Source organism: Eucalyptus grandis, chromosome 3 (assembly GCF_016545825.1).
Source record: "Eucalyptus grandis isolate ANBG69807.140 chromosome 3, ASM1654582v1, whole genome shotgun sequence".
NCBI lineage: Eukaryota > Viridiplantae > Streptophyta > Magnoliopsida > Myrtales > Myrtaceae > Eucalyptus > Eucalyptus grandis.
In genome coordinates, this window is record NC_052614.1 from 34,982,292 (window position 1) to 35,000,091 (window position 17,800).

A 17,800-nucleotide genomic window follows, 5' to 3' on the forward strand; every position below is an offset into this window, starting at 1 on the left:
ATTGATTGATGTTCGTTGTAAATTGTTGCATGGGTATTGTTATATTTTAGCATCTTTTGGTTGCATTGAGATAAGTTTTTTAGGCTTAAATTTAAGAAAACCGAATTTCGATGATGGGGGTTGGAACCAAAATTTCTTGAAGCTTGAATATGGTTGATTTCTTTGTTTGTTCATCATTTAATTAATTCTAATCAATTTATAATAAACAAATTTCATCAAAAAACCAACTTTAGTTAGTGTTTTTGAGTTCCGGATCGAAACCAGGTCATGTGACCCAAGTTTGTAGATTTTCGTGACCCGGCTGGAGGTGACTGGAGGTTGAAGAAGACCTCTAGCTAGGCCAAACCTTATTATGGGAATAAGCCTATGTTTTTTTTTTTTTTTTTTTTTTTTTTTTTAATGTTATGTTTCTAGTCTAGGCGTGCGTGGCATCCAAAAATTCCAACGACCCTCAAATATGCAACAACCACATTTTCTTTTATCTATTGGACCGACCAACTATGCAACAAGAGAAGTCTTTGGACTTTGATCGTTTGATGGAATTTGGCCATGCATGAGGAACACGCATGCCGAATTTAAGAATAAAATTTTGAGGAGTTGGACTGTGCATGAGGACCAAGCATGTCTTTTCTTTGTGCGATTTGGCAAGTGAGGAAATGAATTTTTATCACCATACAACTCTGTCGAGTTCTTTCTCCACGTGAGAATTTCGATCACATACTTGTACATTGTTGCGACATCGTGTGGCCATGTGAGTAGGTTGTAATTTAGCTCATGCATGTGCGGAGATTAGGGTAAATATTTGGAGAAAATTGGGCCACGCTCGAAGACAATACGGCCATGAATTTGTTGGCCCAAGCTGCCCGAGTTTCTTTCTTCTTCTTCATTCGGTCGACAGCACGGAGTCAACAAATCAAGGAATTGTTGACTGAGAGGAGCCAAGCAACTGCCACGTTGCTCTCCCATTTGGTGGCTAGCACAGGAGGAAAACCGGACGAGGAGAGACATGCCTCCTCCACCTGTCCAATTCCACTTCAGCCACTTAAATTTCTGCATGCAAAAAGTGATTAATTAGTTAATCAAAGGACAAAAAGGGGGGAGTTCGGATTTGAGGAGAAGAGAGAGACTAAACCGAGCCGAACCCAGAGCAGAGAGAGAGAGAGAGAGAGAATTCGAGCAAGAGAGTAGGCGCACGGGTGTGAGCTGCGAGGGAGGAAGAGAAGGATTGCCTTCCACCCATGCTCAAGCTGCTGTCGTTGATGCCGCCCATCTTCGTCGCCGTTGAGTCACGCACGAGGTCCCGAGCTTCCCGTTCGGTTTGTCGATTGAGCTTAGGAGTGAGGCAAGTGGAAGTTCATTGATCTATGTCTTTACATGCGGCAATTATCTGGTGAAATGTTGGTAGATGTGAGAAAATGCAGAATTGGGAGCTGCATGTGGATTTTTGGATGATTGAGATGAAGTTGGATTAAGAGATTGAGTAAAAACAAAGTTTTGTGTAGTTTCGGTTATTGGCTGAAATAAGAATTGAAAGGTCAAACTAAAGTGGATTCTTGAAGTGAAGTAGTTATAATGTAATGCAATAGACTTGTAAGTGTTTGGTTATGGACGTTGGATGCTGGGATTCAATGAGTAGAAGTAGTTCTCTTTGGATTAGTAAACTGTTTTCGCAGAAAACCGCATGACCTTCAGTGATTCCATGAATTTTCTGTAATTATCTAGCCGGAATTAGACTTTGAACCCTTAATAAAAGTTGTAGGGCATATATTTAGGAATAACATATCAAAAATTGAGAATACATGAACAAGTTTTGATCGATAAAACGGTTTTCTATGAAAATGTTAAATCTGGAAGTCATTATAGAACGTTAGCAAAGAATACAACAATTACTGCTCTTGATATATAAGGAATTTGACTTGGTGTTCTTCATGAAACTTTTTATTTTAGGTCTTATTGATAACATGTCAAAATTTCATAATTTTTTGAGTTCATTTAGGGATTATTCCAAATTTTTTACCAAAACTGTGCATTGTAATAATGGAGCTGTTTTGTTCCAAATTTGCTCAATTTGTCCCAAAGGTGAATGCATCTCGAGTTGTAATTTGACATGATGATATTGACATTCAGCATATCATGAAATATTGAGATTTGGTGAAGATTCATGGGACATTTTGTCATTGCATTGAAAAATCTTTTTGGAAATTAAGATGTTAAATGTTATCGTTGGACCCTCGGGTCAACGATGCCCCGGGAGTCGGGTTGCCCCGAGGTTCGAATGAGTTGATGCCCTTTGGATGCCTTGTTGTATTATGAATACATGCCCAGAGGTTTTCCCCGGGAGCATCGAGATGCCTGGTTGTATGCTTGCCAGTACGTAAATCGGGAGGTTAGGGGTAACCATGTCTATGGTCCCCAGTGATTCATCATGATCCCAGGTGGGGTGCGAGATGCCCAGAGGTTCAAATGAATGAGTCGATACCCTTTGGATGCCCGGAGGCTTCCGCGACGCCAAGGTTGGGTGCAGAATCCCAGAATGACGCAAACATTGATCCTCTGGGGGAATAAAACCATTTGAATAATTAAATCTAATGATTATATTAAGTGTGAGTGTGGTCTTGTTATGGGACTAAATTGTGTGACATGGAATGGGACATGTCATTACAGTTTGGCCCTATGATCAGGACTTGTGTAACTGGACATGATGCATCTTGAGGGTTTCGAAATTGTACTTGCCATTGCATTGAAGAATTTCATGATTTTGATGCTTACCTGTTTTTGTCTATCTTGCATGAATCTACATATTGATGATACTGCGTGATATAGCTTAATGAATCTTTTACTGCTGAGTGGTTGTACTCACCCCGTTTGGAGACAAACATTTCAGACTAAGTCAAGATACCTCTGCTGCCACCGTCACTAGTAGATGGACCGAGTGATTGAATATGACCATGAGGAGGAGGACAACAGAGGAAGGAACTTTTGGACACCGACACTGATCGATGGGCTTTAAGCATACGACTGTTGGAAAAGATGTCGATCATCTTTTGAAATATAGCCGGAAAAGTGTTCAGCTTTTATCCTATAAAAGTTTTAGTTGGTGTGCATTGTCTCTAAATTTGGAATAGGGAGATGTTGGATTTTGCTTCTGCTATATATATATAAACTGCGCAGGGACCGATCTAAATGATATAAACCCCCAGGACTTATGGACTTATTATAATTCTATGGTATCAGAGTGATATATTATTATGACAAGTGAAAGGTAAGCGAACGGTGGCGACCCTAACGGATTGGCGGCCGTTCGGGGGTGCCACAGCGTGAGCCCAGAATTAGGGGTGAGTGATTCTCGGTTCCTTACAAGTTTTGTTTGGAACCTAGAACCTCGTCTCGGGTACAGGTTCCTTATTTTTTGGAACTTGGAACCTACTATCAGGTACATGTTCCTCATTTTGGGGAACCTGGAACCTACTGTCGGGTACAAGTTCCTCATTTTTTGAAAACTGGAACCTACTCGGCAGATTCAAGAACCAGGAACCTACTCTATCACAGATTCCAAGGTCGATTCCAAGTTCCAATAGGTTTTTTTTTTTTTTTTCAATTTCAGGAGAAACAATGCAACAATTGCTCAGTCCCGCCATTGGGTAAGATCTTTAAGGAAAAGCCATGTTTGATGTTATAAGCCGGCATTTTCAGGTTCCACAGGTTCTAATGAGGTTAAAACAATAAAATCAGACTACCTTTGTTTGAGGAACCGCACATAGGCTTGAGTAGAATCTAAAACCAAAAACATAGTAACTCATTTCCTGAAGAAAACTAAGTAAACACAACCATAGAGCCTAGCATATAAAAAATATACCTTATATTTTGGATTCTAGTAATTTGCTTTTCATAAACACTACATCCCTTTACAAAAAAAAATGGGTGACAAATAAATTGTGAACAATAGAAAATGGAAGAATAGATAGTACTTGTCCCATTCAAGGAAGAAATCACAATGAACAGAAAAATGGAGCAACTGTACAATGGGTTCAAGAATAAACTTATGACAAAGAGGGGACAATCGAGAGTTGAAGTTTCGTGCTCCCCTCCTTTTCTACAAACGTTAATTCCATACAACCTGGCCGAGGTTCAAAAGTGAGAAAATGCCAATAAATCACAGTCGATGCACAACAAGAAGATAACAACATGCTTTGTAATTAACACTTCCTTATGTACTCTTTCAATTTATGGAGGTATCAGTACAAGAATGAGATATCTTTCCCCAAATGCTTTTTAGGGTTCAACCCCATAGCCGCCACCTATCACATCCATTTGTCTTAGAAGAAAAAATAACAACCATCTAATAGAAACACTATAAAACATATATTTTTGGATAACAACCTACTATGTTAGATCTCAATTCGTACGTGACAGCTAAAAAAGCAGAAGTATCCTTCACCTGGTTGAATCTACTATGTTAGCAACTTAAGGCAAGAATTCTCAATCGACTCGATAACCAGCCTGTACCTTTCTGCTAAGATAAATAAGCCCCAACTTCCAGAGATGACATAATCAATAATACTCAGATCATATACGATATTTAATGTCTTCTAAATGGAAAGTATAAGACTGGCGTTGAAATAGACAGGTAGGAGTGTCAACGGTTCGGTTTGGTTCGGTTTTTTTGAAAAACCGAACCGTTAGAAATTTTTTTCGAATTGAATCGAGCCGAAATTTCGGTTCAGTTTTCGGTTTTTTGCATTTCTTTTATTTCCTCTTTCCTTCTCCACGTCGTCTTCCTGGATGCTCGCATCATCAAAAACCCCAAAAGATCAACGGCGAGAGAAAAAAAAAAAACTCTCACCGGACCCCTCTCGACCACAACCGGAATCTCCTCGGATCCGCTACCCGCGTTGTCCTCCCCATCCCCATCCCCGTCGCCGCCGCCCATCGCCGTGTCGTCGCAGATGGAGGAGACAGCGTTCAGCAGGTCGGGAAGCAAGGGGAGGTTGTGAGAGATGAGGCTGAGGGCGCACACCAGCGACTTTGTCTTCCTCCTTTCTCTCTCCTCTGTGTTTTGCGGATAAGACCCACTCTTTTATTCAAAATGCTCTCTTGCAATTTGCCTCCATCTCTGCATCCATCTTTGCCTGCTTCTTCTTCGACCTCCAGCGTTGCTGCCTCCTACCCAACTCCTCTCCCGCCCTCCACGTCGATGCTCGGGTAACCATCACCGTCCCGCTAGCACCGCCGCGGCGGTGACTACGGCTGCTGCTGGGGAGGGGGCTGGGGGCTCTCGAGCTGGGCCACCATGGATTGGAGGGAGGCACGTGAAATCGAGCCAAAGGAGACGAGAGTCGGGGGAGAATAAAATCGAATTTTTAATGGTTTATTGGTTTGTGGTTCGGTTCGGTTCGGTTAACCGATAAAAACCGAACCAATAAAAAAACATCGGTTTTTTATGCGAACCAAACCGAAAATCGAACCGAACCGAAAAATTCGGTTTTTTCGGTTTGGTTCGATTCGATTTTTGGTTTGGTTCCGGACACCCCTACAGACAAGTATTGTTCAAATTTAGCGGTTGGAAAGATGCAGGGAAATAATCATGCTCTGCCAGAGTTGCTGTCGATAGAGAACATAGGTTTGTAGAGATAATTGAGCTGGACTGACTATTACTAAGAGAGGTTCAGCTTGCACATATATTACGATTGTAGTCCAGCATCAAGCATGGGATATGCCTCCTATGATCTATTAACTCATGCTGAACTTATTGTCCATATTTTTAGCAAGGCCATAGTATCAAATTTGACTAGAGCACGACTTCTTGGAAATCAAAATATGTAAAAGTGCATATGGGAACAATTGAAGATCTTTATGACTTTAACTAAGGAAGCTACAAATGAAAATAAAAAGGAAAATTACTCTCCTTACTATGTTACTGATAAGGGATAACAATAATGGACTAATGAAAAATCCTCTTTATAGTGAAATTCACTTGTCGTAAACTAAAGGAATGAAAACATAACAACTGATACATATAAAGGTAGCTACCAAACATATGGTGATGAACAAATCTTACTAGATTGACCATCATTCGATATGTGCTTACCCTTTGGCAAAGATGATCAAGAACTTTGAATGTTGCAATTGGTTTAGAGCCCATATGCAGATCCCAAAGCTATTTGAACACATTCAGAAAGCAATAGTGAGAGGAAAAAAATACTCAAATCAATGACAATTCAAGGTTAAAATACCACAGAAGAAAAGCAAGATAGTGACACAAACATAAAATGGCCTTAGCCGTAAGGTTTTAGCAGTCAATGTTCCTAAATAGATTCATCTTTTCTTCAAATACAGCTGAATGAATAAGTTAAATACTCAAGGAGATTATCTTTCTTTCACTGAATTTCAATAGATGCTTATGATCCATTTTTAAGTTCTACCGCCCAACATTTCCACCACCATGTCAAGGAAAATTGGAAAGTTATTATCTTATGGTTTTTTTTAGAAACCAGTCAATGGATCGTGTCCGTACTGCAAGCCAAGAAAGTATTCTTTTCTTAACTCTAACCCTACTTTTTAGCATTCCCTCAATGGACATTTTGCTTCTGCAATGTGCACTACTTGCAATAATAAAGCGAGAAAACCATATAAAAAGCACTTTGTTCTGCTTCAAAGAGATCAAATAACAATGATGGATAAGATAGAATCATTCAATAATCTATAGAAACCTTTTATTGTCAGCAACACTTCGACTAAGGGGAGAAAGATATTTAAGAGAAGCACCATTTACTGAGATAATGAATTAGCTTAAATCCCAAAACATTTACTGAGATGATGAATTATTTCAATCCCAAAAGGAGAAAGATATAATTGACTAAGACGGACTTGGTTATTTTATTTCTCTCTTATCATTGAGTAGAGGAACAGAAACCAACTATGTAGCGGCCCATCTACTTGTGGGTGTGCTTGCATTGATTCATTTTTCTTATCTTCTTTTTTTAGCTGTTCAGAGATGTTGCCAATTTTTTAACAAAATAAACCATGAAAATCAGCTTACCCTTAAGTTTAAGTAATCACGATTCATAAGGTATCGACCATTAGCAACAAATTTTATGTTGAAGATTGATGCAATGATCTCTGTGAAAAATGATTTAGAACCACTCTATTCTCCATCTTGTAAGTCTAAGGTTTTGATGCCATGTATCGGAACAGAACACATGTAGATGACAAGAAAACTTACGGTATAAATGCACAATGGACCTTAAAAATCAAACAACTTAGTTGGCCGACACTCACATCCTTGCACTATGATTGCATAAGGCTGATTGCCGCGTATCATTTAGACGGATAAAACCTTTGAACTGCTATAAGCAAGCAGATTACAGTGAACCGGATGCAACTGAGCTGAAGTATCTTTGCAGAAGAGATGGAAGCACTTACAAAATAACAAAAAGAAATGAAGTGGGGTAGCATCACAGTACATTAAGCATCATTGCTAGGTCAAGCATTCGGTTAGCTATTGGTAGAAGTAAAGAATTGTCGGCAAGCAAAGCACTGAAATTACTAGTCAAATCTTCTATATTCTTTTGTTTTATGTCAATTATATTGAAACATTGACCACTATTCTCCATGTTCCACAAATTAATTCTAAGGTCATCAGCAAAAACAAAGGTCTCACCATTACTGCAGACAGATTATAAAACAAGAAACTGTTAAGTGTCATTTTTATTGCTTGCCTTCCACAATTCCAACAAGAAAAGCAAGTTTTAACGAAATTTTGAGCAAACCGACCTTCACCTTCCCCTATAGAATGCCCTAGTAATAAACTGGGGTGAAATGACTACAGATGCAACCGCTTAGGGACTTGTCATGAGTTGAAAAAGCACTAGACACCTATCATTAGGCACAGAGGATATTTTTTCATTGTTCAATCATTTAAGAAACAGCCAGTTGGAAAGCCATTCTATACTAGTGCAACTAAATATTATGCAGCAAGTTCTAATATAACCTAAAATAGTCATTCAACTGACTGAACAAAAAAACCATCATTACCTGTTATTCGAAACTGAGTTTATGCCGAAATTGTGCAAGGGCATCATCACTATTATTAGCCATCTAGTTTTGAATCAACATATATTATTATCCTGTCACTTAAAGAAGGTTAGGAAAGGCACTAAATCTACATTAGTATATACCCCTGGAAGTTCATGCGAAGGCAACTCTTGCTGAGCTATTTTCTCTGTCCATTCTGCATGATAACCATTATCAACATTAATATTCTCTCGATCACTCAAGTAACTTCTTTCTGCCAATAGTGCATTCTCCAGAGAAATTTAAGGATTGAGATCCTTTTCTCTCACTTTCTTCATCCTACATTCCTTTACCTGCCTTCAAAAATAACAAAACAGAAAATTTTTGATAGCTAAAAGCACATCTAAGCCCGAGTAGGAGAACAATCAAATGAAACTGCAAAAGGGCGGGGGGAGGTGGGGGGGGTAAGAAAAGGTAATCAAGAAGACGTAAAAATCACCATGATTGGTTAATAGTAAATTTGAAAAGGAAGTATTTACTGTTTCTTAATGGTTGGGACATGTTTGTACTACTTTTGCTTGCGTTTGATTGAATGATAATAATTGATGGGTCTGTGACCCAAACTGCGACGTCATAATTCCATGACCAAAGAGATGACCATTATTATTATTGTTAATTCTATTGTTATCCTTCCTTCCGTTGACTGAGAAATGGAAGTATCAAATAGTATCTTTTAACAAATTTGAATTTAAAGACGACTAGATGTCACTAATTCTGAGATCTTATGTTGAATTGCGAGATTGTCATGGAATTTCATGTTGTTTAGAAATTGTGCTGGTGCAGTTTCATGTCATTGAGAAATTGCATGGAGGATAAATAAGAAATAATATATTTTTTCATCACATGTTGGCACTATTACGAGGCTTATCATCAATGAAAATTTAATGCTTATTATATCTTATTATGGAATGTCACGTGTTGTTGTATTGTATTAACATATTGATCTCTTTAGTCATATACTGAGATTATATAGCATTGGATTGGTTTTAAGATGCTGTTATTTCAATATTTTTTTTTTTTTAAAAGTTGTGGCCACCTAACACAGAATTTTTAGTTATTAATATGGACGTACATTAATTTATTGATTTTCGATTTCAAATAACCGTGTTAATGTATATTCCAATATTTGTTTAACCCTTAAGTGATCTTATTGAATTAGGTTTTGGCATCCATTAAAAATGGGCTCAGTAATGGAAGTTCCTTAAGAATAGGCATTTATGTTTAACTAAAGCTCGTAATGAGAGGGGCTGGTTGACACACTATTGATTAGGGTTTGTTAGGTGCCATTTCTAGCCTATAAAAGGGTAAATTATGCCTATCAGTTAATTAAAAGCTGATATACTGAAATAGGTCATAGAGAGGATGATCTAGCATTCCAATAAATTTTTGATTACATAGACTGATCTACTTTTTTCAACTGAAGCAATGGCTCAAATAGGTACAATTCCAATGTACTTATTGATTTAGGTATTTTACAATCATATATGGATTCGTGGTCATAATTACGTGATCTTCGACAATGGCGGCCACACGACCCACCTCGTCAACAAGCCCAAGTACGTTGTCTCGCTCACCTTCAGCACTTACGGTGTGTCGATTGGGCCACCGGCTTGCAACAAGGAACACCCCTCAAGTCATCACTGCGTGGGAGCTCGTGGAAGACCATGAAGACGAAGCATTGGTGCTGGCAAGCCAAAACCAAAAGCCTTCGAGCCCGAGGTCCCATAGATTGCTCCTAGGTCTCATGTGCATCAACGTGAAGACTCCACCCAAGCTCATCAACCATATTGAATCTCCATGGAATGTACACGCTTATCGAGGCAAGGAAAAAAAGAGCGCAGTAAAGGGATTGAATCAATCTGGCACCCGTGAAACGGCCCTCGATCCGTTAGGGTCACCACAGTTCAATTTCCTTTCACTTGACCTAATAATATATCACTCTGATACCATATAATTATATTGGGTCCATAAGTCCTGGGCGTTTATACCATTTAGATCGGTCTCAGCGTAGTTCATATAGCGGAAGGATATTCAAAATCTCCCTATCCCATACTCAAACAAATTAATGCAATGCACACCAACTACAAATTTTATATAAGTTAGAGTCGAACACTTTTATTTACATGATTTGATGGACATTATGAGCCGGTATATGAAAAGGCCAAGGCTTTCTAAACTCGGCTATATACCAAAAGATAACCCACTTCCCTTTTTCTTTCTTTCCCAAAAGTTCTATACATGAGACTATCAGTAAGTGTCGGCAGTCCAAAAAGCTTCATCTACTACTCGTCAAGCTTAGTCACACCCAAACCGTCAGCTGGCGGCGGCAACATCCCCGGCGTGATCCTACCACGGCGGACATGTAAAGACTGAAACTCCTAAATGACTGGGCCGGCGGGCGAACCAACGTCATACAAGACCAGAACCTGCACACGAACAAAGACTAACCCCTGTATCTCGTGGTGATGATGCTCCGTACGCTCACACTCAACATTGGTCGGTATACCATAGAATGTGTCGGGGGTGACTAGTAGTAGAGGCATATCTCCTAGTCTGAAATGTTAGTCCCCAAATGGGGTGTGTACAACCCCTCAACAGTTAAAGATCCATCAAACTACACAATGCAACAAGCAAGACAACCAAGATTTCATGTGAAATGCACATATCATCTATGTAACCATGCATATACATCCATAAGGTTTATCCCATGCCTTAATAACCACTTTCCATGCCAAATATTACCAGTTGAAAATTCATAAACAATTCATGTACCATGCCATATGCACACACATGTTTATGATTTATTTCCCATTTTAATATTCGAAAGAATCTCATTTTCTCGGGGAACAGTGTTTACATCCCTCTGGGCTTTCGCATCCAAACTGGCATCATGAGACCTCCGACACACACCTTTAGGCATCTCGCACGCCTCGGCATCATGACACACATCCAGGGCTTGCCATGAAAATGGTTGCCCCTTCCATCCGGTACAATACTTACAACCAGGCAGCTTGCAACTCCTGAGGACTGTCGGCACATACCTCCGGGCATCCAATTGGCGTCGACTCACTCGAACCTATGGCATCGTCGACTCAACCGTGCGACGGTATCATCAAGATCATGATATATACATATATGTCAAAAGTTTGATAGAATAATGTCAAACGTTTCAATGAGTTTATAAAGCCTCATCAATTTTTTGATGTGATACGACATGCTAAATATCACCACATCCATTCTATAAATAACGACCCGAGACATCACAACTCATAGAGTAAATCAATTGGTCTTAAAATAAAACAGTTTTTGAACAAAACAGAATGCACTCCACTAATTGAAATTCTGGAAAAATCAGTAAACGATCTTGATAAATTCTAAAAATTTAACATGTTATAAATGAGGTCTAGGGAAAAAGGTTTTATGAAGAACACCGAGTTAAGAAAATTTTGTATGAATCGCAATGGTCCGTGCATCACAGCCAGAAAACTTCAAACCTCACTATTACACAGTTTCAAACACCCTCCCTAACCTTCTGTAACAGTTTCCAGGTTTAACATTTTCACCGACCAATACTTTTCTATTTCTTCTTAAATTTTAGTATGTTACTCCTAAATATGTCATCTACAACTTTCATGAATGACATGAAGTGAAATTTCAACTAGATAATTGCAAAAGATTCACGGAGTATCCAGAGAACTACTTCTATTCCTTCGAATTCCAGTATCCAGCATCAAAATTCAAGCATCTCCAAATCTATTATGCTTCACTGGACAACCACAACACAACATAATGTAGATCAATGGACTTTCACTTGCCTTAAGTCCGATGCAACCACAGCAAGCAAAATGGCAACTTGCGGACTTCGAGCGCGGCTCAATCAACGGCAAAGCTAGGCGGTGTTCATGGTGGCAGCAGACGTGCTCACGGCGGGGCTCGTCTCCTTCTTTCCATCGCTGATGCACCTTCATGAACTCTATCTTTCTCTCGGGCTCTCTCTCTGTTTTTCTCTCGGTCACTCTCTCTCTCTCGATCAGTTTCTCGTTCACTCCGCCCCTTCTCTTTCTTTTGTTTTCTTAATTAACTAGTAATCATGAGACTTGCATGTATAATCTTTGGTGGCAACAAGAGACAGCGACACCTCATGCAGTCGTGTCTTCATAAGAGGAGTCTATTTGCCACTTGTTCAATTGCATGCATGGATGTGGCCTCATTTGGCCAAGCCTTGGTCAAAAAATCTCTTCTTAATTTGACTAATCATGCGAGGAAATGTGGGCTGTCTTGGGTGTTTTGGGATGGTTAGGTTATGGATTTTATTACCCCTAAATGTCCAGCGCACAATTGCTCCTAATGTTCCACCTTAATCCCCACTTATGTATAGATAATTACAAATACTCGCATGGCCATATAATATTACTACATTAATCAAGGGTAATTCGATTCATAGGGTACACGGCCAAGTATCAAAAATTTCTTATCAATCTATCTTTTAATACAACCTTGGTCACACATAAGCAAAGATACATTTACAGCAAAACAATGCTCGGCCCTTGCTTTATTGTAATCCATTGGTCTAATGACTATAATATAGTCATGGGCCGTAGTGAATCTAGGGATCGTTATGAAATTTTAGGATGCCACAATCGAGTAGTGGGAATCCAATGTCACCACGATCAAGTGTTCAGATCAAACAAGTTGTTGGACAGTTCATGGAAAGCGGCAAAGAGTTGAGGGAATTTTGACCAAAGGGATGCCATTTGGAGGGGAGAGGAACCACCTCGGGAGTGATCACGTGGTCTCATCTTGGCGGAGTTTGGGCCCTCTATTCAATTTGCGCCTACTGAATTCATACAAGAAAGAGCTATCTCAAGGTGAAGAGATGATGATTTCACCATGACTCTGTCCTCCATGGCACATCAATTCACTCGCCTGGTTCATGAGCTTGAGGTGCCATTGACATTGAAGAAGAAGACGTGTGAACTTGAGACCTCCAACTTTCCTCAAGCACGAGCAAGAAGAAGAAGAAGAAGAAGAAGAAGAAGACTTGCCCCAATTGTGATGCTAGAATAAGCAGATGCTTGTTAGCTGAAGAAGATTTGACTAGATAGCAAGGTTAGACTCTTATCAATATTAAATGGTCACTTCAAACCCTTATTTGAAATAAAAATTCATTTCGAGTCATTTTTTAAGAAAACTCATCAATTTTAGATCCTTATTTGAAATTTTCCCATATCCATAATGACTTTCTCAACTAATTGGATCGAGGGTGATAATTTTTTCTGAAAAATAAAAGTTGAGATTATAATGTCTGGAAAACTCTTACCAAGTAGAAGCTGTGTTCCCGCGTCCATGGATGGTCGGATAAACTTACATTCCACCTTTGCATTCTTTTAATTTAGGTAGCTGCCATGATTTAAGTTGTAACATCCTCGATTTCGATCCTTCCTTTGATCCCAACTATGAAGCTAAGCTTGATAGGAGTTGGATTAGTCAAACCTTCTTAGGCATGAAGCCATAGAAGATCGCCCGGTTGAAATTGAGTCTTCTTGCGATGTTGATTAGCTTTCTTCTTGTAAGATTCATTGGCCTTTTCAATCTTGGATCAAATCTGCTCATGGAGCTTCTTCATGGATTCAGCTCTGTTCTTGCCATCAACGCTCACTTGAGAGTTAGATGGAGTTGGAATCAAATCAACGGGTGTGAGAGGATTAATTCCACACACAACTTCAAATGGCGATCGACCGGTAGCATAACTTGATTATCGATTGTAAGCAAATTCAGCATGTGCAAGCTTTAAATCCCAATCTTTCAACGATTTACTCACCACACCACGAAGAAGAGTGGCCATCAATTTGTGGATGACAAGTTATGCTGAATAAGAGTCCTGGAATCACGATCCGACACAATGGTCATGGTGCTCCATGAATGCGAATAATCTCTTTGAAATATAATTCAGCAATATCATATGCATCATTGGTCTTGTGACATGGCACAAAGTGAGCCATTTTAGGGAACCGATCGATCACCACCCTGATAGCATCTTTTCCTCTTTGAGTTCTTGGTATAGCCACAATGAAATCCATGCTAACATCTTCCCAGGGCTGCAATGGTACTGGATAAGCAGCGATGGTTATGAGTTGGTTAATGAAGCTTCATTGGATGCTTCTGCATTAAATTCAGACATCTTTCGCTCCTAGGTGCAATCGGAAAAGTATTTTCATTGAATGCATCAACAAATGTACGCCAAGTTGGTGATTTGTCAGCATGAAAAATCCATCATCAAGTTGCCTCTGACAAATGATTGGAGTCACCTTGGGAAGAAATTGGGCGTTATGTGCTTCGATAGATCATTTTGAATGAATAGTATTAAGTACTTCTTGGTACTTAGTGCTATATCAATAACTATCAATGGGAAGTCAATTTAGATGTCTTGTATGACCAGTACAAATTTTGGGAAAGCTAAAGGTGCACGAATGCGGTTTCAGAATATGGAAAGCCAAAGGTTCAAGAATACGGTTCGAGAATACAGAAAACTAATGGGTCAAGAATGCGGAAGGCCGAACATTCAAAGCTTTTGGTTCTCGTGTTTTTAAAGGCTTTTCTTAAGTACCTAGGTGTTTTTTTTATTTTTTAATGTAGCTCAAGAGTCTAACGGTTAAGTTCCTATGTCACTAAAGTCTATTTTTAATATTTCCTACAGCTAAAATCCTCCTATAAATAGGGGAAAACTATCCAATGTATGGGAGATACGAATTTGATCAATGAAAATGATGAGATTTCCTCAATTTGAGTGAACTCCTTTGGAGAGTGGATAACTCCTTTCGCTCTCTTTATCCTTGCAGCATAGATCACTCCTTGGTGGTGAGCTTCTCCTATCCTGAAGTCCTTTATCCTTGGCTCTTAGTTTGGAACTTCGTAGATCTCAATCCTCATCCTTGGTTGGTGGCGTGGCCTTTATACCTTGGAAGCGGGTCATTTTATCTTCCCTTATTACTTTTCGTTTCTTCCTGTATACACTACTCCATACACTTAACCACAAAAATTCCATTTGAAAACTTTCCTTATTCCTTTAAACCTTAGAGCTCAAGGTCCAAGAGGTTGACTCTAGAGCAAGCGCACAACGAAAAGCGAGATCATGTAATCCAAAATCTTCCACAACAAATGGAGCGAGTCCACAATCTTTTAGAGAATCTAGCAATACAAGCACAACCAACAAGGCGTCCCAATGAACGGCATCGACGCCACAATTCTGAATCTTGTTGAAATTCCGATGGCAATTTCGAGTCCACTGGAGACAACCAAATGATTCTATAGTTTAGTGATTTTAAATCTCAAATTCAAAGACGAAGATGAAGAGGGAGGCATAAGGAGGATGAAAGAGACATTAAAGTGGAGGTCCCGAAGTTTGACGGTAATGTCAATCCCGACAACTTTGTGGATTGGCTACACACGACTGAACAAATTTTTGATTTCATGTCCTATTTGGATGAGAAGAAATGTAAGGTAGTCGTCTTAAAGCTGACAAAATATGCTTCTCTATGCTGGGAGAATCTAAAGCATCAACGTGCAAGGGAAGGAAAAGCCCGAATCAAGTCTTGGGAAAAACTCAAGAAGTTGTTGAAGAAGAGGTTCTTACCCAACAACTATAGGCAAGATCTCTTCCCAAAACTGAATTCCCTAAGACAACAGGGGATGAGTGTTGAACAATACATTTGTGAGTTTGAACAACTCAAAATGAGGAGTGAAGTTCCAGAAGTTCCTGAGCAAACCATCGCTCGTTTGCTTGGCAGCATGAATTGAGAAATTCCTAATATGGTTGAACTTCAACCTTATTGGTCGTTTGAAGACGTATGCAAATTAGCCATAAAAGTTGAAAAAGAATTGAAGAGCAAGAGGTTTTCCTCCAGAACCTCGACAAAGGTGACATCCTATTTTAAGGGTGCTTCCTCAAGCAAGGCGAGAGTACGTCGACAAAAGACAAAGGCAAGGGAAAAATTGCAGAGCCATGGTTCTGGGTATTTGCAAGCAATTGTGCAAGGACAAGGTGATGAACTTATCGTCAAAGGCTACGTCCAAGAAAGCATGAGTCGTTGTTCTATTCCGGCTCTACTTGTACCTAAGAAGGATGGTACATACCCGAATTATATGGTTCTTCTGTGTTTTCAAAGATAGATTTGCAGACTGGTTTTCATGAAATGAGAATGCGAGAAGGTGATGAATGGAAGACGGCTTTCAAGACCAAGGGAGGCCTTTATGAGTGCTTGGAAATGCCATTCGGCTTATCTAATGCTCCGAGTACCTTCATGACACTTATGAACAAGGCTCTTCATTCCTTTATTGGTCGATGTGTCGTCGTTTATTTTGTCGATATTCTTGTTTATATTACAAACGTGGAGCAGCATATAGCTCAATTGAAACAGGTCTTCAAAGTCTTGAGAGTTCAAAAACTAGATGCTAAAATGGAGAAATGTGAATTCTTCTCTCCAAGAATTATGTTTCTTGGTTATGTGGTTTCCAAAGATGGAATCTCTGTTGATCTAGCCAAGGTGGAAGCTATCAAGACTTGGCCAGTTCTGAAGTCCATTTTCTGATGTAAGATGTTTTCATGGACTTGTTTCTTTCTATCAAAGTTTTGTCAAAAACTTTAGTAGCTTCATGGCTCCTATAACTGAATGCATGAAGAATGGTTCTTTTGAATGGACAATGTATGTTCAAAATGCCTTTGAGGTCATCAAGCTGAAACTTTGTGAGTCCCCTATTCTTGCACTTCCTAATTTTGAAGTTGAGTGTGATGCAACTGTAGTTACTATTGGTGCTGTTCAGGTGCAAGCAGAAAAGCAATTGGCATATTTCAATGAGAAGTTATCTGTGGCACCCCTGAAACGGCTCCCGATTTGTTAGGGTTGCCACAGTTCGTGTACCTTTCATTTGCCCTAGTAATATGTCAGTTTGATACCAAAGAAATATAATGGCTCCACAAGTCCTGGGGGTTTATATCATTTAATTCGGTCCCAGCGCAGTTCTTGTAGCGATAGCATAATCAAAATGTCCCTATCCCATACTCAAACAAAATAATGCAATGCACAGGAACTACACTTTTTATATATATAAGTTAGAGCCGAATACTTTTATTTACATGACTCGATGGATATCATGAGTTGGTACATCAAAAGGCCAAGGCTTTTCTATGCTCTGCTATAACCAAAAGTACCCGACTCCATAGCAGTCATGTACATCGGTCCATCTTTCAGTGTCCAACGGCATCTCGAAACTCCCGATGATAGTGACAATCCTGGGGCATCGTCGTCTCAGCCGTCCAACGGTATCAAGAACATCACAATATATACGTATATGTTTTACTTGGAAAATAACATTTGATGCAATGCAATCATAAGTTTCAATGAGTTTACAAAAACCTCATCAATTTCATTTTTGATGTCATATGATATGCTAAATATCATTGCATCCATTGTATAAATGATGACCCAAGGCATCACAACTCATAGAGCAATTCAATTGTTCTTGAAATAAAATAGTTTTTTGATAAAATAGAATGCACTCCTCTAATTGAAATTCCGGAAAAATTAGTAAACGATCTTAATAAATTCTACGAGTTTAACATGTTAAAAACGAGATCTAGAGAAAAAGGTTTTGTGAAAAACGAGGTGCGTGGTGGAGGTTGGGATGGTCATTTTGGTATTAATAAAATTCTCGAGGTTCTTTGAGAGCA